The 22,439-nt window shown below is 50.3% G+C and overlaps 1 long non-coding RNA gene across 4 annotated transcripts; it reads left to right on the top strand.

Moving 5' to 3' along the window:
- The first annotated feature begins 2,857 nt into the window (after positions 1-2,857).
- Positions 2,858-21,426, top strand: LOC109262811 (uncharacterized). Of its 4 annotated transcripts, none has more exons than XR_002077974.2 (5): positions 2,858-3,031; positions 8,254-8,405; positions 18,003-18,101; positions 18,662-19,017; positions 20,426-21,426. It is a non-coding gene; the product is annotated as an uncharacterized LOC109262811 (long non-coding RNA). The 4 variants fall into 4 exon arrangements; XR_002077973.2 differs by having other exon boundaries at positions 18,003-18,227; XR_002077972.2 differs by having other exon boundaries at positions 18,003-19,017.
- The last annotated feature ends 1,013 nt before the right edge of the window (positions 21,427-22,439 follow it).

The following is a 22,439-nucleotide window of genomic DNA, read 5'->3' as shown; positions in this document are numbered from 1 at the left end:
TAAACGGTAAAAATCATATTCATTATAGGATCTGTGGGCTTAATACGCCTCATATTGAGTAGGGCAGGATCTCCAAAATAAGAATGCTCAGGGCCGAGAAAGGGCTGACGATGGCCTTGCCAAGCACAGTTGTCCTGCCTGCGTGTGAGCAACACCCCCAGAGGCCCGCTAAGGCTGGGGGTGCCATCTGCTACGACCCTTGGGGCGGCCATGTCACCTTGCTCCCTCCATCGTCCCTGGTAAATGGGACCATGAAAGCCAGCCCGCTCCAGGGCGATGGGAGGGTTAAATGCAGTCCTGTGTGCGGAGCCTGGCCCCATGGTCGGGCTCCGCTATTGTTCTTGCCTCCTCAGGCCCTGACCAATTTCAGGAAGTCTTTTTTGGCTGGAAACTTCTTAGGATGAAAGAACGTTGGAGAGAGAAGGCTGTTAGAGATAAGGCAGAGCCACCTCTCACGTGGGAGGGTGACTTTGGGAACTCTGAAGGCTCAAGCCTCCAGCCCTGTTCCCACCCTCCCTCTGGGCCTAAACTCTGCCCCTCCAGCTTCTCCCGTCCGGCCTCAGGCTCTGAGTAGGTCCTCCTCCTCCCCACAAGGGTTCTAGAAGCAGAGTCCAGGTCAGATTGATCTCTGGGTTTCTTTCTCTCGTGTTTAAAAACAGCTCTGTTGAGATGTGGTTGACATACAATAAATTGCACATACTTACAGTGGACAATGTGATAAGCTTTGACATGTGTTTACATTCATGAAACCATCACCGTAATCAAGAAAATGAACATGTCCATCACTGCCAAAAGTTTCCTCATGCCACTTTATAATCCTTCCCTCTCTCCTTCTCTCCCCACCTCCCTCTCAGTCCCCAGGCCACCACTGAGCTGCTTAGGTTGCCATACGTTAGTTTGCATTTTCAAGAACTCGGTATAAATGGAGTCGGACAGCATATATGTTCTTGGGTGTAAGGCTTCTTTCACTCAGGGCAGTTATTTTGAGACTCATCCATACTGTGTATTTATCAACCTTTTTTTTTTTTTTAAGTTTATTTATTTTGAGAGGGAGGGAGAGAGAGAGAGAGAGCGAGAGCAGGGGAAGGGGCAGGGAGACAGGGAAAGAGAGAGAGAATTCCAAGCAGGTTGTCAGTGCAAAGCCAGACACGGTGCTCGAACTCATAAACTGTGAGATTGTGACCTGAGCTGAAATCCGGAGTCGGGGGTGCTCAACTGACTGAGCCACCCAGGCGCCCCTATACATCAACCTTTTATTCCTTTTTATTGTTGGGTGGCATGCCATTGAATGGATAATTTGTTTATCTATTCACCTGTTGATGGGCGTTTTGGGATGTTTCCAGTTTCTTCCTATTGTAAATAAAGCTGCTATGAAAATTCACATACAGGGGCACCTGGGTGGCTCAGTCGGTTGAATGTCTGACTCTTGCTTTTGGCTCAGGTCATGATCTGACCAGAGTCGTGGGATCCAGCCCAGCCTTGGGCTCCATGCTGAGTATGGAGGCTGCTTGGGATTCTCTCTCTCTCGTTCAAATAAAAATACTACTAATAAAAAAAGACAATTCACAGATAATCTTTGTATGAACATAAGCTTTCATTACTCTTGGGTAAATACCTAGCTAGGCATGGGACGCTGAGTCACACGGTCGATGTATGTTTAACTTTTTAAAGAAACTGCTAAACTGTATTTCAACATGGTTGGATCATTTCATTTCAACCATCAGTAGAAAAAAAAATCCCAATAGTTCCATATCAACACTTGACATAATTAGTCTTTTTCATTTGAATAGATTTTCTTAATGTTTATTTAATTTAATTTTATTTATTTGGGGGGGGCACAAGTGAGTGAGGGACAGAAAGAGAAAGAGAGGGGAGAGAGAGAGAAGTGGGGCTCACCTGAAGCAGGGCTTGAGCTCACCAGTGTGGGACTCAAAGTCACCAAACATGAGATCATGATCTGAAGTCAGACACTTAACGACCGAGCCACCCAGGCGCCCCAGTCTTTTTGATTTTAGACATTCTAACAGGTGTGTAGTGATATCTTATTGTGGTTTCATTTACATTTCTCTAATGACTAATGACATGGAGTGTTTTTTTCATGTGCTTAGTTGCCATCCGTGTATCTTCTTTGCTGAAGTGTCTGTTCAAGTCATTTGCCTGTTATCATTATAATTATTATCATTATTTTAATTTGCTCAGTTTTTTTATTAAATTTTTTTTTAGTGTTTATTTATTTTTGGTGGAGAGGGAGGGAGAGAGAAGACAGAACGCAAGCAGGGGAGGGACAAAGAGAAAGGGAGACACAGAATCTGAAGCGGGCTCCACATTTTGAGCTGTCAGCACAGAGCCCGACAGGGGGCTCGAACCCACAAAATGGGGGATCCTGACCTGAGCCGAAGTCAGACGCTCAACCAACTGAGCCACCCAGGCACCCCTAATTTGCTCAGTTTTAAATGGGTCATTTATTTTCTCATTATTGAGTTTTGAGAGTTCTCTGTATGTCCTAGATACAAATCCTTTATCAGATATCTGATTTGCAAGTATTTTCTTCCAGTCTGTGGCTTATCTGTTTATTCTCTTACCACTGCCTTTCAAAGAGCAGAAGTTCTTATGTTGCTCAAGTCCAATTTGTCATTTTTTTTCCTTGTATCAATCGTGTTTGGTGCCTATCTAAGAAATCTTTGCCTAACCCGAGGTCACAAAGATTTTCTCCTATGTTTTCTTCTAAGGCTTTATCATTTTAGGTTTTCCATTTAAGTCTATGATCCATTTTGAGTTAATTTTTATATTTGGTACAAAGTTTGGATAACAGGTTTTGTTTTGTGTTTTGTTTTGTTTGGCACGCAGATATCCAATTGTCCCGGCACCCACTTGTTGAAAAGACTCTTGTTCCTCCACTGAATTATCTTGGAACATTTGTCAAAAATCAATCGACTGTTTACACATGGGCCTATTTCTGGACTCTCTTCTGTTTTGCTATTTGCCCGTCTCGAGGGTGATGCCACACTGCCCTGGTTCCTGTAGCTTTATGGTGAGTCTTGAAAGCAGGAGGTAATGTTAGGTCCTCCAGCTTTTGCTTATTTGTTTGTGTTCCAAACCGTTTTGGCTGTTTTAGGTCCTTTGGACTTCCCTGGAGGTTTGAGAATCGACTTGTCCATTTCAACCAAAAATCGCCTGCTGGGGTTTCGGCTGGGATTACATTGGATCTATATGTCAGTTTGGACGGAACTGACATCTTAGCAATACTGAGTGTTTTGATACACAAAGATGGCATGTCTTTCCATTTATTTACGTATGCTTTAATTTCCTCTTAGCACTATTTTGTAGTTTTCACTGTACGGCTCTTGCGTATCTTCTGTCGGGCTTATCTGCATTGAATACTTTTAAAGACTTAAATTTTTTTCTGATTTATTTATGTACATAATCTCTACACCAACATTCATGACCTCAGAATCAAGAGTCACATGCTCTTCCAACAGAGCCGGCCAGGCGCCCCTGTATTTATTATTTTTAGATGCTATTTTAACTAGTACTTTTCTTGTTTTTGTTTTTGTTTTTTTATTTTTTACTACTAGTACTTTTTTTTTTTAAGTTTGTTTATTTATTGAGAGAGAGAATTGAGCAGGGGAGAGGCAGAGAGAGAGAGAGAGGGAGAGAGAGGATCCCCAGCAGGCTCTGCGCGAGCAGCACAGAGCTCGAGGCGGGGCTCGAACTCCAGAAACATGAGATCATGTCCTGAGCTGAAATCAAGAGTCGGACGCTTAACCAACTGAGCCACCCGGGCACCCCTTTTTTTGTTTTAAATGTCAAATTCTGATTACCGACACTTTCAGGAGCAGGGACTGGATTTGCCTGGCCACCTGAAAACAAGGGAACAGTCAGGCAAGATACAAGAAACAATGTCAAGATGTTGGATATCAGGCAGTGGAGGACAGTACAGCAAACAAATGAGATGAGCTACGAATGCCCCGGATTGCTGCCTGGAGAGCATTTCCAGGCCACAGCAAAGGGACAGTGACCCAGGCAGAGCCCAGCAGTCACCTTGAGTTGAGAAGTTGGATCTGGAAGTCTAAGGAAGCCAAGGTAGCTAGAATTCACAGGGAAGGGACCAGAGAAGAGGGAGCCACACAAGGAAAGTCAGAGTTCCCTCTCATGTTTAATTGAATATTGATCAGCACGTGTGTGTGAGACGACTGCCCGAGGCTGGGAAAGAGCCCCTAAAGACTAGAAAGAAAAGTACCTAGCTCTACAGGGCTCAAAATATGCCTGTGCCAAAACCAGGGTATAAAACATCCCAACTCATGGGGCATATGAAAGCTCTCGTCTCAGTAGCAGAGAGACTTATCCTACACCAAATGTGACTCTTGTCCTGCCTAATGAAGCTTAAAATCAAGACCTCAAACAATCAAAGTCTTTCCAAGTAACTTAACCATGTCCCCAAACTAATCTGAAGAATAATTTTAGGAATCCAAAAGGATTTTACCCAACAAGTCACAATGCTTAGCATCCAAGCAAAATGACCAGGCGTGCAAAGAAGGAAAATACAACACACAGTGAGGAGAGAGTCCATGCAGACTGAAGAAAGGGTATTAAGGCACCTACATTGTATTCCATAAGTTCAAGTAGCTAAAAGAAACACTGAACATGTTAAGTAGAGACATAAAACATAAAAAAGATCCAAATCAAACTAAAGATGAAAACCCCAGTGTCTGAGGGGGGCGCCTGGGTGGCTCAGTCAGTTGAGCGTCCAACTCTTGTTTTCAGCTCAGGTCATGATTTCACAGTTTGTGAGATCGAGCCCCGAGTCAGGTTCTGCACTGACAGCATGGATCCTGCTTGGGATTCTCTCTCCTAGTCTCTCTCTCTGCTCCTTTCCCCCTTACGTGTACACATGCAGGCGCTCTGTCTCCTTCTCAAAATAAACCTTAAAAAGTCAATGTAATTCACCTTATTGACACCCTAAAAGTGAAAAACCGTATAATTATTTCACTAAGTGCAAAAAAAGAACATTTGACAAAATCTAACATTCATTCCTAATGAAAATGCTCAATAAATTAGGAAGAGAAAGGGGCGCCTGGGTGGCGCAGTCGGTTAAGCGTCCGACTTCAGCCAGGTCACGATCTCGCGGTCCGTGAGTTCGAGCCCCGCGTCAGGCTCTGGGCTGATGGCTCGGAGCCTGGAGCCTGTTTCCGATTCTGTGTCTCCCTCTCTCTCTGCCCCTCCCCCGTTCATGCTCTGTCTCTCTCTGTCCCAAAAATAAATAAAAAACATTGAAAAAAAAATTAAAAAAAAAAAAATTAGGAAGAGAAAGGAACTTCTCAACCTGATTAAGGACATCTGTAAAAATCCACCGCTGGGGCACCTGGGTGGCCCCAGCGGTTGAATGTTTGACTCTTGTTTTAGGCTTGGGTCATGATCTCATGGTTTGTGGGCTTGAGCCCCACATCGGGCTCAGTGCTGACCACACAGAGCCTGCTTGGGATTCTCTGTCTCCCTCTCTCCCTGCCCCTCCCCTGCTTTCTCTCTTTCTTTCAAAAAAAACTTTAGAAAAAAAATTTTTTTTTTAACTTTTTTTATTTATTTTTGAGACAGAGAGAGACAGAGCATGAACGGGGAGGAGCAGAGAGAGAGGGAGACACAGAATCGGAAGCAGGCTCCAGGCTCTGGGCCATCAGCCCAGAGCCCGACGCGGGGCTCGAACTCACGGACCGCGAGATCATGACCTGAGCTGAAGTCGGATGCTTAACTGACTGAGCCACCCAGGTGCCCCCCCAAAATTTTTTTTTAATGCTTATTTATTTTTGAGAGAGAGAGAGAGAGAGAGACAGAGTGAGAGTGGGGGAGGAGCAGACAGAATCTGAAGTAGGCTTCAGGCTCTGAGCTGTCAGCCCAGAGCCTGACGCGGGGCTCGAACTCACAAACTGTGAGATCAGACCTGAGCTGAAGTCGGACCCCTAACCGACTGAGCCACCCAGGCGCCCCTCTTTTTCTCTCTTTCAAAATAAAAAAACTTAAAAAAAAAAATTCCACAGCTAACATCTTAATGGTGAAAGACTGAAGGCTTTCCTCCCAAGATCAGAGACAGGACAAGGCTGTCCACTCTCACCATTGCTAGTCAACATCGTGCTAGAGTTTGTAGCTAGTGCAGTCAGGCAAGAAAAGGAAATAAAAACATCCAGACTGGAAAGGAAGAGTCCGGTCGGCTGCGCCTGGACCGCAGGCTTTTCTGAGCCTCTAGGGGGAATGTCAGTTTGTGTGCGCACACACATGCATATCTGTGCGTGCAGTATTGTATTGGTGCGTGTGGCACCTTGTTCCTTGGAAATGTGCCTCGGAACTGGGGAACGGAGAAATGTACCTCCACGATTTGGCAGACGTGCCCCGTGCGACCCCTATGGTTTCTCCTAGGTTTCCGGGTTTCTCTTAAAGTTTCAGATGGTTTTTTGCACTTTATAATATTTGTGCTATTTTAATAAGGAAGCAGTATTTTAGGTGGCTTATGTCCAACCAGACATTACAGTGGGGGCAAGGAGGGTCACGTTTATCTGAATTCCAGGACCCCGGCCACCTGGATGGTGCAAATACCTTCTTGGGAGGCGCGGGCTTGCAGGGAGAATGAGCCCACAATTCACAGCACGTGCGCGTAGGCTACGAGCAAGCAAGACATTGGGCACTGACCTCATTTCTCCAATCCTCACTTTGCTGCCCTTTAAAGGAGGGATAAGAATCTCTTCGTGGCCTCCGGCTCAGGATTGGTGAGGTATTGGTAACAGGTGAAAGTGCTCTGAGGGTCCGCTTTCTTCTTGCCCAGAGGTGGACTGCGAGTCCTTGGCCCGCCCCCGTGTGTTCTGTTCCTTGCAGGTTGTGAGGGGCTTCTCTGAGGGAGGCCCGGGCCTCCTACCCGCCCCAGCACTGGAGGCCTCAAGGGCACTGAGGCCCAGGCTGTCCCACCATCAGGTCTTTGGAGATGCTCCAGTGATTCCACAGATATTTAGGGATGGCAGTTTTGAGGAACAATCTGAGAAACGTCTGTGCGGTAAGCGGAACCGAGCCGCCCCCCCCTCCCCCAAACATCCACGTCCTAATCCCCAGAACCTGTGAATTGTTAGCTTACGTGGAGGTGGGGAATTAAGGTTACTATCAGCTGATCTTAAGAGGGAAAGATTATTTTCAATTAGCTGGATGGGCCCAATGTGATCACAAGAGTCTTTAAACATGGGAGAGGGAGGCAGGAGCAGAGAGGGAGAGCAGTCTGAGGAAGGAAGCAGAGTCAGGGCGGAGCAGTCTAAGGACTTGATCTGCTGTTGTTGGCTTTGAAGACGCTGGAAGAGACCCCGAGCCAGGGAGTGCAGGCGCTAGCTGCTAGAAAAGGCAGGGAAATGAATCCTCCCCTAGGGTGCCTAGAAGGAACACCGCCTTGTTGACACCTTGAGTTTAGGGACCCAGGTCAGACTTCTGACCTCTGGAACTGCAGGTAAGACATCTGTGTTACTAAGTTTGTGGCCGTTTGCTACAGCAGCAGCAGGAAAACGAATATATTCCAGAAGCTACTGCCCTGCCAGCTCTCTGCCTGTACTGGAAACACCAGCAGATTCACGGGCACGGACTCCATCTGTGGGGCTTCAAGTGTATCGATGCACTTGAGAGTGGCCCTGAGGCCCTGCAGGCCTGTGGGTAATCAGGAAGAGGTGCTGGCCGGCCTGCGAGGAGGCCAGACCTCCAGCCGGGTCCCAGACTCACCCGGAGCCCCAGGAGGGAGCAGGCCTGCCACCTGCGTGGGGAAAAGGGCACTGACTGGACGGCCTGAATCTAAACCCTGGATCTGCCCTTTGTTGGGTGTATGATTGTGGGCAAGATACTTAACTTCTCTCTTTCTCTGTTTCCTTACCTGTGAAATGGGGATAACAGTACATACCTCACAATATTGTTAGATTAAGTGAGTTCGCGCAGAAAGTTTGGAACGATGCCTGACGCATAAAGCTCAAAAAAAAAAAATGTGTTAATTAGTGTTATTTGTATTAAGATGACATGAAAGGGCTGGTGTCTTTAGGTGATGAAGGGTCTAGTGGGGAGACCGGAGCGGGATGGGGAGCACGAAGCAGGAGGGAGGGATTCTTTCTCTGGGGGTCGGGGGCTCAGGAAAGGATGGATAGAGGTCCACTGACGCTTGAGCTGAGCTTCCCCGTTGCACAGAAACATTTCTGTTCCTTTAGTCATTCAACAAACCTTGATTGAGCCCCTCCTTTGTGCCAGGCACTGCGCTGGGATCTAGGAATACGGCTGTGAACCAGACAAAGTCCTGCCTGCATGGAGCTTACAGTGTGATGGACGGCTCTGGCGACAGGGACCAACAAAGAAATGCAAAAGATCAGGGGGCCCAAGTGCTCTGATGGAAACCACAGTGGGTAAGAGGGGCGAGGTGTGGGGGGGGGGGGCACTTTATACTGGATGGTGGAGGGAGCAGTGAGCCATTCTAATGGGGTAAGAGTGAATCCCGGAGTTTCACATACCAGCACCGCCACCGCTGGGAGGCCTTGAACAAGTCACTTGTCTCTGTGCCTCAGTTTGCTCATCTGCAGCGTCAGGATCATAGTAGTATCTACCTGCCACAACCGTAGGGTTGTGGAGCGGAGTAAATGAATTAATACAGGTGAAGTGCTTAGACAGTGCCTGGCACGTGGGTAAGTGCTACAAGTGTCTGCTTCTTCTGCTTCCAGTTTTCTAGCAAATGGAACAGCCAGGGTGAAAGTCACGAGGTGGGAAAGGGCTTAGAATGTTGGAGGAGGAACAAGAAGGTCAGGAGCGGACAAAGGGAGTGTGCGGAAGGATGACGTTAGGAAGGCAGGGATCTGGGTAGCTACCCCTCCATGGCCAGTCATTATCCAGGGTCAGCTAGGCCCTCTTACTGCTCAGAAGCCTGCCATGGCTCCCCACTGCCTAGTCATGGAATTTCCACCTCCCGGTGTGGTTTTCAAGGATCTCCATGTTTCAGCCTCTTCTCTCTCCTCCAGCGTGATTTGCCTGCCTCCCAATTTTCCATCTGCCCTGCTCACTTGGAGCCTCGGGTCTTCTTCTGGAAGTGCTTGGTGTCTGCTCGCCCAGGCTCTTCCTTTCACCAGGAAGCCTGGAGCCCAGAGAGGGGTATGACTAATCTAAGGCCACGCAGCAGAGTAGGGGCCAAGTCTGGAGCCCAGGTTTTCATAACAGAACCACAGTTGATAGTTTCCTGGGTGGGTCATTTTAACAGATGTTGTGTGTATCACAGTGTGATTTGAGTTGAGGAAAGGGCGAGAGGCAGGGAATGAGGAAGGTGGAATCCACTAATGGAAATTCTCCTCAAAAACATTTGTGTCTGGTCCCCTTTCATGCTCAGCACACTGTTCCTCAGAAACAGAAGCCATTTGTGAGGCTGGGACACAGGGAGTAGACCACATTGTCTGCCTTTGCTTGTGTCTCTCCATTCCTTCCCTGGGAGAGCCGGAGATCCCCATCTGCTAACGGGCTGTTGTCCAGGCTCCAGGGTCACGCTTAGGGAGCAATGGCAGAGCCTGTCACAGTGGCCTGAAGAGGAGTGAGATTTAGAAAGGGGGGACTTCTGGGCACCTGGGTGGCTCAGTCGGTTAAGCGTCTGACTTTGGCTCGGGCCATGATCTCGCAGTCTGCGAGTTTGAGCCCCATGTCGGGCTCTGTGCTGACAGCTCAGAGCCTGAAGCCTGCTTTAGATTCTGTGTCTCCCCCTCTCTCTGCCCCTCCCCTGCTCATGCTCTGTCTCTCTCTGTCTCAAAAATTAAAAAAAAAAAAAAAATTAAAAAAGTACACTATAGAAAGGAGGGACTCCTCAAGGAAAACGCCACTAACCACTTGAAAATCTGTATTAGTCTATCGGGGCTGCCATAACAAAATACCACAGACTGGGGGCTTAAACAGTAGAAATTAATCTTCTCACAGTTTGGGAGGCTGGAAGCCCAAGATCAAGGTGCCACAGGGTAGGGTTTCCTCTGTGGCACCTCTCCGTGGTTTGTAGATGGCCTCCCTCTTGCCACCTCTCACATGGTCTTTTCTCGGTGGGCACACATCCCCTGTATCTCTTGGTATGTCCAAATTTCCTCTTTTGTAAGGATACCAATCAGATTGGATTAGGGACCACAGTGACCGCCTCATTTTAACGGAATCACTTATTAAAAGCCCTATCTTCAGGGCACCTGGCTGGCTCAATCCGTAGAGCATGAGACTCTTGATCTCAGTGTCATAAGTTCGAGCCCCATGTTGGGCATGAAGCCTACTTAAAAAAAAAAAAAAGAAAAGAAAAAGCCCTATTTTCAAATAGACTGACATTCTGAGGTACAGGGTGGGGGTTGGGATTCAACATGTAAGTTTTGGGGGGGACACAGTTTAGCCCATACCAAAACCAAATGCCAATCAATACTCAACCCTGGGCAGGACTGCAAGGACTGAGGACTCCCAGGAGGGGGGCATCAAGAGTTGGGCATTCTGGGAAAGTTGCCTGGGAGAGAGAAACTTGAAGTTTTGGTCAAAGGGAAGAAGGCATTAACAAGGGCCTGGAAACACATGCATGATGTGTCCCTGGGGTCTCGGGGCTGGTGGTTGTTCCAAGGGGTGAAAGCAAGGGGGAGTTAAGCTGTGAAGGGCCTGGGAGGGCAGGAGAAGGGCTTGGGCTTGATTGTATGGGGCCACTGATGATATTTGGAGCACAAGAAAGATGGTGGCTGTGCTTTAGGCCAGAATCAGGGAAATGACAGATTCATGGTTCTCAAACTTGAGCACGCATCAGAATCACCTGGAGGGCTGGTGAAACCAGATTGCTAGACTCACCCTTCAGGGTTCCTGATTCAGTGGGTCTGGGATGGGGCTTGAGAATTTGCATTTCTGACAAGTTCTCAGGGAATCCCCTAGTGCTGTCTGTGTATCACCTTGTGAGGACCCCTGGGAACTTTGCTAGAGGACAAGAGTGGCGGTGGGGAGTGGGCAGACAGGGGTATATTTCATCTTCCAAAGCGTCCGAGGCACAAGCAGTGGGAAGTCTCGCCCCCACCAACTGCCATGCTTCACCGACAGGGAAACTGAAGCCTCGAAGGTGATGGCTTTAGTACTGGGTATTCCTGGAACCTCGGGCGCCTCGAACCTGGCATCTGGCACCTCATGCAGGAGGGCTCACTGGGGCACCTGCTTCTGGGTGTACTGAGCTAGGGAAAACAGGTCCCAAAGAGCTGGGTTTCTCTGAGTGTGCGACAGACAGCTGGCTAAGGAGCCGGAGCAGAACTAGCAGGAGGCGGAGCTTTCCTGCCGCTCTGGGGGCCAGGCGCGCCGTGGTCCCGCCCCGCCCCTCCACAGACTCCGCCCAGTCTGGCCCCGCCCCTTGCACGGCCCCGCCTCCCCGCTGGGTAGTGTCCTCACCCCGGTGCGGTGCGTTGAATGTGGCCGCCTGCCTGGCTCCGCTGGTCTGGCTGAGTCAGGCTCCGGCTGCCAGCATAGTGACCCCGGGACAGCTGAGAATGGAGACTGGCGACAGACAGGAGAGAGAGGAAGGGGTGTGGCCAGGTTGGGGAAGGAGTGCTGGACCAGGAGCCAACCGACCAGTCCCATGGGGGTGTCATCTTGAAGGACCGTATGACCTAAAAGAACTTGTTGAACCTCTCTGGGCTGCATTCACTCGATGAAAACACAGTAGACTCAGCGTGCGCCAGGTGCTGGGATGTGGTGGTGAACAGGACCCACGTGGTTTACAAGCTCTGGTTAAGGGTGTGACCACTGAATCCCAGCTTTCCACCCTACTGACTGGGCGACCTTGGGCAAGATAATCAACTTCTCTGTACTTCATTATCCCCTCATCTGTAATTTGGGAGTAATACCTACCTCCTAGGGCTGTGGGGGTTAAATAAATGTGCACTTGTAAAATCCTAGGAATAGTGTCTATTAAGCACTATTATTAAGTGCACAAGAATCTTCATTATTAGCTAATGCTATCTTCAGGCTCCCTCCTGGAGCTTGTATTCACTGACTTTAATTTAAAATTTCTGGGGGCACCTGGGTGGCTCAGTTGGTTGAGTGTCTGACTTCAGCTCAGGTCATGATCTCACGGTTCATGAGTTCGAGTCCCACACCGGGCTTGTTGCCGTCAGCCTGTCAGCACAGAGCCCACCTTGGATCCTCTGGCCCCCTCTCTCTCAAAAAAATAAATAAAACATTAACATTTGCTAGGGAGCCTGGGTGGCTCAGTCAGTTAAGCATCCGGCTCTTGATTTTGGCTCAGGTTGTGATCTCACAGTTAGTGAGATTGAGCCCTGCACTGACAGTGTGGAGCCTGCTTGGAATTCTCCCTCTCTCCCTCTCTCTCTCTGTCTGCCCTCCCCCACTCTCGCTCTCTCAAAATGAATAAACTTTAAAAATTATTAAAAGTAATAAAATTTCTTTATCATTATGAACCTATAAAGAAAGAACATAAACACTATGTCCCCATCACCCTATTTTAGGAATTAAGCATTATAAATACATTCCTTCTACTCTAACTTTAGTCACACCTTCATATCCCTTGCCCCTGAAGCCTCTAGAATCTCCTGCCTCCAACCCATCCTCTACAGGGCTCCTAGTCTGTGAGAGATCCAGATAGGAACCAAATTGGACCCTGCCATGACTCTGCTTGAAAATTTCCACCTATAAGATAGAAAACCCCCCTTGACATCCAGACCCTTCACTTCTCATCCTCACTGACTCTTCCTGTTCGGTCTTTGCCACCCAAGACCAAAGTTCCTCTTTCCCTTTTTTTTTTTTTTTTTTTTACTGGGGATTTATTTTTGAGTGAAAGAGAGTGCGAGCAGGGTAGGAGCAGAGAGAGGGAAACACAGAATCCGAAGCAGGCTCCAGGCTCCAGGCTCCGAGCCGTCAGCACAGAGCCTGACGCGGGACTCGAACTTACAAACTGCGAGATCATGACCTGAGCCGAAGTCAGACGCTTAACCGACTGAGCCACCCAGGCGCCCTTCTCTTACCATTTCTTAAGCATCCCTGTTCATTGTATGTGTTGGCCCCTCTGCCTGGGGGTCCTGCGCATTCTTTCTCTCTCTTTCACTCATTCTAGGAGGAACATCATCTTTTGATTCCTCCCCCCACCCCCCCAGGCTCCTGAGCAGGGTCCCCTTGGTGTGGGTGTGTGTCCGTGTGTCCATCCTCCCCTAGACTGTAAGCTCCTGGCAGCAGGCCCTCTGCTGACTCATTTTCATCTGCTCCTAGTAAAGGAAAGGCACGCACCACACTACGTCGTTGGAGTTGACTGTATGGGGCACTGTGTGAGGGTATGGTAGGTGTGGTCACGCAGCGACTCCAATGCCATCATTTTCACGGGGAATTACAGTCCACCAGCAGTGAAACCGCTGAGGAAGAACACAGAGGTCATTAAATGGAGTCCCCGTTTTAAAGGCATTCCAGCACAGTGTGATTCCCCACCGTGCCCCGTCCCCGTCCCCAGCCCGTTCCTGCTCCATCCCTGTCTCCTCTCCCTGAGGACACTGGGTTCCTCATGATGAGTGGACATTCCCCAGGGACTAAGATGTAGGACGTGCAGTGACTTCGTGGCGGATCCAAGAGGCTTGTGGTTTTGTGGAAACCAAGTGTATGCCAAGCCTGGCCCCAGAAAGCCTAGGTTCTAGAAGCAAAGAAGAGATGCTTCCGGAGCAAGGGCTCCCAGCCTGTGTCCATCCTGTCAGCTATATTTGTGAAGCCGAACCTCTTCGCAGAAAGAGGGGAGCCTAAGTCCCCGTTTAAGTACATTGGAAATAAACCAGTAAGTGCCTCAGACTCCAGGGAGGGAGCTGGGCACCTGGGGGAGGAGGAGAGGGACACTTCTGTGCCTCTATGGCCATTTTGAGTTTTGTACTGTAGTCACATCTGATCTATTTAAAAAAAAAAAAAAAAAATGAAAGGGGCGCCTGGGTGGCTCAGTCGGTTAGGCGGCCGACCTCGGCTCAGGTCATGATCTCGCGGTCCGTGAGTTCGAGCCCCGCGTCGGGCTCTGTGCTGACAGCTCAGAGCCTGGAGCCTGCTTCATATTCTGTGTCTCCCTCTCTCTGCCCCTCCCCCATTCATGCTCTGTCTCTCCATGTCTCAAAAATAAATAAACGTTAAAAAAAAAAATTAAAAAAAAAATAAAAATTTAAAAAAATTAAAAAAATAAATGAAATCATATGTTGGCTGGTAATCCGAAGAGTCAGGTTCTAGTACTGCAAATACCAATTACTGGTCTGCTCACCTTGGTCTCTCTGAGCCTCACTTTAATAACCACCCAGTTCTCAGCTCAAAGAGTAGGCACAAGGAAGACCTTTGTAAACTCAGTGGGGCTGGGCGCACTTAATTATTATTTACTCTTCATGCAGCTCGTCCCAGCTGACAATAACCGAGCCCTTCTCCTCTATGGCCACAGTGTATGGGTCTCCACACAAGTGTGGGTGTGTATGTCTGGGCCTGAGCGGGTAGGTCTGGGTGTGTGCACTTCCGGACATGTCAGGGTAGTGTGGGGGATGACTGTGACGTTGGCCATTAGGGGTCCCTGCCCCAAGGATGGCTCCTGATGCAGCAGGACAGGTGACCAAATGAACCACGTCCTCTAACGCTTTTCACCTCTGTCAAAGGCCAAATAGAGGGATGCAAAATGTGGGTGCACAGAGGAGGGGACATAAATTCAAACAGGGGGCTTTGCACTGGCTGTTCCTCCTGCTTGGAATGCTCTTCCCCCAGGACCCTCAAGGCCCACCCCCTTGCCTCCTTCAACTCTTTGAGGAGATGTAACCTTCTCAAGGAGGCCCACTTGACCACCCCATTTAAGTAGCAACTCCACCCAGCCCTCCCCGAACTCATCTCTGCTTTACGTTTAGCCAAAGCCCTTACTTCCAATAGCAAAGTTACTTACAATAAAACTAACTTAAAACACTGTATATTTCACTCGTTTTACTGGTCTATTTCCCTCCTTAGAATGAAAGCTCCATGACGGAAGGGACAATATCTGTTTTGCTCACTGCTGTGTCCCCCCCCCCCCCCCCCCAGGCCTAGAATAGTACCTGGCATAGAATAAGACAGTCTGTACATATTTGGGAATATGGTGGTGACAGGGTGGTGCTCAGGGGCGGATGGCAGAGAGGCCAGGGCCAAGCCTGGGGAGGTAGCACGAGGTCTGAGACTGCAGCAGGGGAATAAAGGAGCACCTGTGATGTGGGGATCTGATGGGGAGGTGGATGGTGGAGATGGGAACATTCCAGCGGACGCGGGGAGGAACACACGGCCTGGAGCGGGGTGTCTGGGTGGTTCAGTCGGTTAAGCATCTGACTCTTGATTTCGGCTCAGGATATGATCTCGCAGTTTGTGGAATCAAGCCCCGTGTTGGGCTCTGAGCTGGTGGCTCAGAACCTGCTTGGAATTCTCTTCCTTTCTCTCTGCCCCTCCCCCAGCTCATGCTCTCTCTCGCACTCTCTCTCTGTCTTTCAATAAAATAAACATAAACAAAAAAGACATGGGCTGGAGAAAACCTGAGACATGTGGGGAGCCGTTCTCCAAATTCTAGCTCAGTGCCCATCCATTCCCTTTGCTACTATGAGAATCTAAAACTGTTAATTTGGGGGAGGAGAGATTCAGGGGCCCTTCTGGTTTGGGGAAGGTGATGGTGGACACATTTGCGAAGACCAAAGGCCACCAGCAGGTTCCTTGCCTATGAGAGAATAACTGGGGTGGGGGGGTTGGGGGCGGGAGTTGAGACATGTTTACAGGGGAGGAGGCACCAGGAGTCCCTGTGACGTTGGTGGCTGGATTATAGACTCGGGTGAGAGCAGAGATGTTTCTATGAACATGAAGAACAGAGCGCAAAGCCCAGGTAGAGGGCGCTCTTGGGACCAGAGGCCAGAGAAGAAATGGACCAGACACTGAGGCCAGGATGGGAAGGGCCTCACAGGGCAGGTCAAGGAGTCAGGAGAGAACCCTGGGGGTCCGGAGAACACAGGAGTACCTGGAACTGAGAGTAGGAGGTGGCAAACAAAGGAAGGAAGCTATATTTGGGAAGAATCGCTTCTCAGGGGTCTTTACCAGTCTTTACTGAAGGGGGGTGGGGTGGGGGGAAGCATGCTATAAAGACAGAGGAGGGGGGCAGAGTAGCCATTTCACTTTCGTGGCCCGTTCATTTACTTTATCACACACTTAATGTTTCTGGACTCTAGGCTGGGGTCTGGGGGATGCCATGAGGAATCAGTACTGAACTTTGACCCTATGCAAGAGAGCGGGTACCCTGGGAGAGATGTGATGGCTCCAGAGAGGCTGTGGTTACGCCCAGCTGGGCAACCAGGGAGGACTGCCTGGATAGGAGGCATCTGAGCTGGGCGCTGAATAATGGTCAGGGGTTTGAAAGTCGGCTGATCCGTAAGAGAGGCCATTTGACTCAGGCACTCCAAAGCCGGGGATTTTGATGTGCGGTATTTCATGTGATTCACCTAGCAACTCTCAGAAGAGGTTGATCTTGGGACCAAATCCAGAGAGGGTAAGTGCCCGGCCCTAGGTCACCAGCCTGAAAATAGCAGTTGATTGGAACCCAGGGCTGTTGGACTCCCGGCCAAGTGCTCACCCTGCGAGTCCACAGCCGCCCCTGGTTATTTGGAGTTCTTTTCACTGCTGCTTTCCAAGCTGCTACGGAGGAGTTGCTGGCTAATCTCCAACCCCCAGGATCTTGATCTGCCTCTGCCTGACCCCGGAGAGGATCCAGGACACAGGCCGATGACCCGATCTCGGCTCCTCAGTGGTTGGCCAAGGGCAGGTAGTGGCCAGGACGGAAAAAGTTTGTCAGACTTTGAGTCCGAGGGCTTGTGGCCGGTTCCGGCTGTGCCATTAATGTCCTGGCTGTACAGCCTTCAAAGCACTTGACCTATCTGGGCCCTTCAAGTCTCCTTCACTGTCAAATGGGGGCGCGGTTCACCCCAGTATCCCCCGCCTTCTGGGAGTCAAGAAACTGAGGACAGAGGGGGCACGACCGTCCCAGAGAAGAGTTCACTGTTATTATTTGGAGGGACTGGGGGTTGCCTGCACCGCTAGAGTGATTAAGGGAATGTTACCAGACTGCCTCCTGCAAAGCCGACCTTCTGGGAGCCCTTACCAGGCTCGGAGCTAAGTGCTTTCCGCACCGTAATTCATTGAGTGGCGCATGGATTGGAAAACACTGGAAGGAGCGCTATCATCAATATGTATGGTCTGTGAAGATGATGATGATAAAGCCGTCTCGCAAAGCATTGTAATTAATGGACTCAGAAGTCTTTGAGAGCAACTGAGAGCTTTGCAGACTGTGTGTCCTAGCCCGTTGGCACAGCCCTGGTCCTTCCCTTCCTTCATCTGAGCGACCGACGTTCTCAGTGTAAAGGCAGCCAGCTCCCCACCCTCGGCCCCCCACCCCTGGATGAGGTATTTCGGCCCCAAGCCAGGCCAGCTCTGAGATTCCTATTCCCGGGCAGTGCGGCTACGGCCCCAGGAGGACAGCCAACAAGGGGCCCAGCAGCTTATCGCTCTGCGGAGACTCTCCAGCGGGCAGACTGTCTCCACTGCTGCTGAGCCAAGCTGATAATGAGGACAGACCCTTGTGTTTACTGTGGCTGGGAGAGTGGGGCCTCCTGGGGGCGGTCCCGGCTCCTCTGGGAACAGACTGTCTGTTTGCTGAGATACCATCGCATTCCTGCAGCCTTGGCCACCCCAGGATGGATGGGGCGGGGGTGGAGGGTGGGGGGGGGGGGTTGGGGTGGGGTGTGGAGATGGGAGAGGAGGAGGAAATATGACAGCTGCCGGCCCTCTGTCCCCCTGGGGCCCATGCTGGGGAGGCTGCCTTTGCACTGGATCCTCCGGGGGTCTATGGTTTTCTGGCCTGATAGTTAAGCCCTTCATACAGGTCATTAATAGCCAACACAGGCCCACTTCACTCTATAGTTTACAAAGTATTTTCTCAACAATGATCTATTTTGTTCTTCCAGGGAAACTTCCATGCAGGTAGTCTGGGGTGATGAAATGTCACGGAAGAGAGATGCCCAGCAAGGCCGGAGCAGAGGCCCACGGCACGGCCAGACACCGGGGTAGGCATTGAATGAGCCCCAGCTGACCAGGCAAACCCACGAAAACACTAACACGGAGAGTGCTTTCTGTAGTAGTGACTGTCAAGAGATTTTAGTCCACTTAATCCTCATGACAGATCGTATGAGGTCGGTGCTGTCACTGTATCCGTCTTACAGCTCAGGAAACTGAGGCAGACGCAGGCAGAAACCAGGAGGGCTGAGACTGGAACCCTGGCAGTATTTCTCCAGAATCTCCCATTTACCCACTGAGCTACCCACCCAGCCAGCGTAAAGCCAGCTAATGATAGACAGGGTCCTACCTGGCTTACGAAGGCAGTTGGCATTTACAAGTGCACGGGTGGCCTAGCGGAGGCAAGAACGGGCTTTGGAATTAGGCCTGGATTCCACTCCCCGCACTGACACCAATGAACCCTGAGGCTGACCCTCCCCGGAGTCTGCATTTCCTTCACTGGGAAGTGGAAGGAACACCTGCCTTAGCAGTGGGTGTGAGAAATGTTGGGTGAGAAGGTTCTGGCATATGGCAGATTTTCATTAAACGATTACTTTTATTACTTTGACAGATGAGCTGGGGAGGTGGCCTGCTCCAAACTGAGACTTGAGAAGGATCTCTCTTAAAAGAGAGGCCCAATCTTCCTTGGCTATGGGGGCGCAGAGGAGGGGTGACAGCTAGCTGAGGGGATCTGGTGGCTTCAGAGGACACAGCACGAGCAAGGGGTTGGGACTCTGGCTTCAGAGCTCAGCAGACTCGAGTTCAAGTTCCGGTATCCAGCACGTGCTCACTGGGTCTCCTTGGGGAGTCGCTTAACTTCTTGGAGTCTGTGAAATGAGGACGCTGAGAGTACCTTCCTCGTAGGGGTGAGAAGAATGGGTGGAATCATTCAGGGAAAGGAGTGCTGGGCACACTGGCTGGCACATAGTAAGTACTCAACAAAATGCTGCCATCAGTGGGAGTGGGGGTGGGGGTGGGGTGGTAGACAGAGGAATGGCCCCAGCAAAGGGGTCCATGTGCTCGAACCTGGAACCTGAGAATATGTTACATTACATGGAAAGGGGGATTGTGGATGCTGGTAGACTGGAGGTAGACCGCTGACCTTGAGCTGGGGAGATTATCCTGGCTTGTCAATGTGGACCCACTATAATCACCAGGGTCCTTACGAGTGGAAGCAGGAGGGAGAGAGAGAATTAGTGTCAGAGTGATATGAGGAGAAAGACTTCCCCGGCCATTCTTGGCTCTGAAGATGGGTGAAGGGGACGTGAGCCAAGGAACACAGGCTGCCTCTAGAAGCTGGAAAAGTTCCCTCCAGCCCCTGGAAAGGTGTGTGGCCCTTCCAACGCTCTGATTTTAGCCCAGTGACACCCGTTTTGGACTTCAGACTTCCCAAACCATAAGGCAATAAAATTTGAGTTGTCCTAAGCCACTAAGTTTGCAATCATTTGTTATAGCAGCAAAAGGAAACTAATACAGGCTGTGAGTTGGTCCTTGGAGACTGGCTGGATGGTAACAGGCAGAGGTGGGCCTCAGACACACAAGAAGAAGAAAGTGTGCCCTACGGCCGTTAGGCTAGAAAGCACAAAGCATTTTTGAGGCCCGGTGGGAAAAGTCTGTTGGCCTCCCTCTTTGCAAAAATGGACACAGTTCTCCATCCTTGCCCATATCCTCTTTGCAGTGTGACTAGGCAGCTCTCCTCATCAAGAGATGGGAGAATCTGCACTTGGATCTATGGCTCGCATAGACAAGTTCTGAGCCTGGGCTTCAAGAGGTTTTATGCGCTTCTGCACGCCCTCTTCCGGTTTTTGAAACCCTGCCTCCAGTCTATGACCGAGGTCACGTGTGCCAGGCAGCTCTAAAATGACTCCCAATGGGGCGCCTGGGTCGCTTGGTCGGTTAAGCGTCTGACTTCGGCTCAGGTCATGATCTCACGCTCCGTGAGTTCGAGCCCCGCGTCGGGCTCTGTGCTGACAGCTCGGAGCCTGGAGCCTGTTTCAGATTCTGTGTCTCCCTCTCTCTCTGCCCCTACCCTGTTCATGCTCTGTCTCTCTCGCTCTCAAAAATAAATAAACATTAAAAAAAATTTAAAAAAAATAAAATAAAATGGCTCCCAATAATCCCCACCTCCTGAGATTAATGCTCTGTGTCACCTGCTCCCATTGAGTGTTGGCTGGGCCTGGTGCCTCGCTTCTCACAAATAGAACGCCGCAAAAGACGTGAGTCGGCCCTTCTGAGATCAGCTTACACAAAGAAAGACTGGGTCGGTTCCATCTTGCTTTCCCTTTCTTGTTCTCTTGCTGGCTTGCTTTGAGGGAATCCGGCTTCTGTGCTGCAGGTGTCTATGGAGGACTCCACGTGGCAAGGAAATGATGCCTCTGGCCGAGGGCTAGCAAGGACCCGAGACCTGCCAAAATCCACGTGAGTACGTTTAAAAGCAGATCCGCCACTGGAGCCTCGAGGTGACCAAAGCCCTAGTCGATGCCTTGACTCTAGCCCTGTGAGAGTCTTCGAGCCGAAGACACCCCCGAGGGGCATTAGGCTTCCTGATCCCCAGAGACCGTGTTTGTGGTTTTTAGCTGTGTAACTTGTTACACAGCTATGGATAACTAATACACCATCAGATGAGTCTGCTGGATGATGAGTGACACGTGGCCCGGTCACTTCCTTTCACCCAGCCAGACAACCGCTGGATGTGAGAGTGAGGCCATCCCAGACCAACTAGCCCTTAGTCAACCTGTCAGCTGCTTGCAGACGTGGGGTTGGGCCAAGCCAGGATCAGCTGTGCCTGGCCCAGAGCAGCAGAAGTCCTGCCTGAACTTGGACCCGGCCGCAATGATATACATTGTTGTCTTAAGCTACTAAGCCTTGGGATGATTTTGTACCCAGCAGTAGCTGACTGATACAGCCTGTGTAGCCGGGGCTGTGTGCACACAGTAGGAAATGGGGCTGGGAAGCTGTGCAGGGGCCTAATGTGGAGGCCTTTGCTGCCAGGTTAAGGCATCTGGAGTCTAATTTGCGGGCAGTCGGGGCAGGTTTTGTGCAGGAGAAGGTCATGATCAGAGCTGTGGTTGAAGACATTTCTTGTGGCAGTGGCATGAATTGGAGGCAGCGGGATCATTTAGGGGGCTGCTGTGTCATGAGGCCGATGGGCAGTGACGGAGGCTTGAAATTAGGAAACGGTGAGGAATGGGAGAGAACAGTGGTGGTGGAATCAGTGAAAACCGTTCTGGACTGGGTTGGGGGCCTGGCATTGGGAGAGTGGAAGTCGACACCCAGGTTTTGTTCCTCGGAGCCTGAATGGTCGGTGGTGCTGTTGACAAAGACGGGGAGATCAGCACGGCGGATAGGGAGATGGGAGGGGCGATTTGGGGTGGACTGAGTGTTCAGTGCTAAAGAGGCCTGGGAAGAGGCTTAGGAGACAATGACTCAAGACTGCAAAGGGAGCTTTATCCCGTCTAGCGTACTGTCAGGTCTCAGATTGGGCAACTGAGAGAGCGTGAGCAAAGACCTATTTACAAGGGTGTGCGAAGAGTTTGCGCATTGCACAGGGGCGGTGAATTAGCCTGGGCTACCAATGGTGAATTAGCCTGGGGCTACCCACGGGCTACGAACAGCAGCTGTTATCACCCCCTAGGACTGAGAAGTCCCTAAGGACAGGAGCAGGAGCCAGAACCAGGAGGGGATGTGATATGGAGAGGGCTGCCTTCCAGGGGCTGTGGCCTTTGGTAGAAGATGCAGATGACCCATGGCAGCCCAGCAAGGAGAACACAGGGGAGTAAGTAGCCTGACCACTCCTTATTCCTGCCTGGGAGCACTTGGTGTCCCTCGTTGGCTGAGTCCACCCTGAAGGCAAGGGCAAGGTGGCCCATTGATGGAGTCCCTGCACAGCAGCCTCAAAGGATGCAGAGGGGCCAGAGTAGAGGAGAGTGAGTAGAAGGTACCTGGCCAGATGAAATTTCTGTAGCTTAAGTCAATCGGTGACCCCGGTTCTGGCAAAGGAGATTTGAGGGGATCTCTGCTAGAGAGGGTCTGGGAAAAGGTTCTCGACTGTTAGGAAGGAGACGGCAGAGGAGCTGTTCTTTGTTGTGTCTGATGTGATGGCTGGAACTGCGACAGCCCTCTTGCCACCGTGGGGGAAGCCAGCCGAAGTCAGAACCAACCCACTGAGGACAGAGAAGCAAAGAGATGGAAAGATGGGTCTTTGAGGAACTGCTCTGAGACCGTGTTCTGCCTCTGAGGTTCCTTTTTTTTTTTTTCCCCCATGAGATAATAAAGGTTCTTATTGTTAGAACCATTTTGAGCTGGGTTTCCCATTACGTGCAGCTCTAAGTTTCCTAATGGCCAGAGTT

The sequence above is a fragment of the Panthera pardus genome, unplaced genomic scaffold (assembly GCF_024362965.1).
Source record: "Panthera pardus isolate Hobbes unplaced genomic scaffold, ASM2436296v1 HiC_scaffold_24, whole genome shotgun sequence".
Lineage (NCBI taxonomy): Eukaryota > Metazoa > Chordata > Mammalia > Carnivora > Felidae > Panthera > Panthera pardus.
Note: the sequence above shows the minus strand (reverse complement) of the source record. Positions and strands in the feature narration are given on the sequence as shown.